Source organism: Buteo buteo, chromosome 21 (assembly GCF_964188355.1).
Source record: "Buteo buteo chromosome 21, bButBut1.hap1.1, whole genome shotgun sequence".
Lineage (NCBI taxonomy): Eukaryota > Metazoa > Chordata > Aves > Accipitriformes > Accipitridae > Buteo > Buteo buteo.
Genome location: NC_134191.1, coordinates 7,246,316 through 7,248,602, shown reverse-complemented (window position 1 = coordinate 7,248,602; position 2,287 = coordinate 7,246,316).

Here is a 2,287-nt window from a genome sequence, read left to right as displayed (position 1 = left end):
GAACCATAACAAGTCCAGTTTCTTATAAAGTGCTGGGACACAGTGCAGTATCCATTTGCATACCAAAGGTCCTGCAACATTTTTCTTCAGACATTTCCCAGAGGGGCTCAGTAAGGGTGTAACTGACCCCCTACTTTTATTCCCTATACTACAGCTCTACTCAGTGAAAAGGCCAATGGCCATCAGAGTCAATGCAGAGCCCTTCCAGCAGCCTGAACGGGCTTTGCATTGAGTACTGTGGTGGATGGGTCTTCTCACCGTGCAGGCAAAACTCTTTGACTCTCCTTGACTGCAGCGTCAGACTTATCCCAGGGATTTGGTGCTGCCTTCCACTGGCAGCTGCACTGTGACTTGCACCTCTGTCTCATGGAAACGTAAAATAGACCCTACACTCATCTTAAACACAACATGAGAGAGCTGCTTGAAGAGAACAAGGGCAGTACGTGCCCGTGCATGAAGTGGCAGCAAGGCAGCCTGTCCTTGTGGCCGGAGCATGCGAGGAAGGAACTGACTTGGGGCAGTTCATCATGGCTCGACCAAGGACTTTCTCAGGGACCTCTGCCTTTAGCAAAATACCTTGAGAAAGGTGATGTTACGCATGGGGCCAGCACAAGGCCGACATGCTACAGGAGTCCTTCTTCCAGGTCCTTTGTCTGTGTGGGGCAGAAATTTAGTCTTAAAAGGCTTAAACTTTGATCTACATTCGAACAGTGCCAATTCTTTAAAATTTTCCCTAGGAGGTTACAAAGTCCTTATTACCCAATATCTCAGTGCTTTACCATTTTTAGCATGCTTTTTCTTTACAACACCCTGGTGAAGCAGTAAGTATTGTTACTATTAATTAATTGTACAAATGAAGAGCTGAAGCACAGAGGAGCTATGGGCATCATTGCATCAGTGGATAAAGCTAGACATGCCAGAGCCGAAACGGGATCCACTGCCCTGAGTTAGGTACCTGAAAGCCCTGCTGAGAGCAGGTATCCCCCTGCTAGAAAATAGGAAATACCACGGATATTCATGCATTAAACCACAGCCCTCTCTGCAGTGCAGCCTACTTACTTTGTGCTTCCTACTACTCAGGATTAATGATTTTAAATGCTGTCGTAGAGCTGCGGCCTTGTGCCTTATTTTTTTAACCTGGTTAAGTAGCATACATCTTGGAAGGAATCCAAATATAGCTGCCTCCTCCTTGTTTGGGCCCAGTTAGGCACCCCCCTGTTGCTAGCACTGCAATACCTGGTGGCTTCATGGCATCCTGTTGCATGAAATAAAGTTTCCCCAGGTCAGTGATGCAGAGCTGGAGCTGAGGCTACATAGGAGGCTCTCACCCAGTGGTGATAATTTTGAGCTAGGAAGATCTGGACTTTAACAGCAAGTGCTGTTGTATTTTACAATAAGCAGCTGTTGCCCAAGAGCCATGGATGCTGAGCATGGCATCATGTAGTTGAATCATCAGCCTTTTGTGGCTTTAGCTCCAAGTGACTAGATAAAAACAAGGACTTTTAAGGCAGATCGCTCAAAGCTGAAGCTAACACCAGTCCAAAGGCTAGGTCTCTTTTTGTTTTTTGCTTCAATGGTACCCTTACATGATCTGATAGTATTTTTTCATGACTTTGTCACTGAAGAACTGTATTTAATTATCACTGTGTAAACACTATGAAGAATGGCTTGTAAAAATACTTTCACAAATACAGTATACTCTTAAACTTAGACCACTCTTCTCTACTTGTGCAAAACCTTTTCTGTGAAATCTTTTGTTCCACTAATAAAGGTCTTTGGTCATTGAATTCAGTAGGACTTAAATTTTATCTTTATGTAGTATCTTGTATTTTCTCTGAAAAAAACCAAATCTGTTCAATATGATTTTAGGCTTTTGTTGCTGTGTTTTTAACATTCTTTGTTGCTGTTAAATATATCTATGGTATTTCAGTAAAAAAGGCCTTGATAGATGGTTCTGAACATTTTCCAATATGCCTTCTGGAAGCTTTCCTATACTTAATAAAACTCTTTTTAAAAAATGAAATGAGTTTACATTTGCCCGTTGTGATCTGTAGGGTAATGCTGCCTTTCTATTCAGTAAGGAATTTATCCTCATAGGGTTTCCAGTCCTGGCTACATGCACATGGTAATACAACTCTTGGTCGTAGCCTCTTATTCCAGGACCACCAATGCAAACTCCTTGCCACACAGTTTCTTTGACATTTTCAGTGATCTGGGCCAGCCTGACTCACACCTCCAGCTGTCTGGGCCCATGAGTCTGAAAGCAGCAGAGAATGACCTGGCAAGG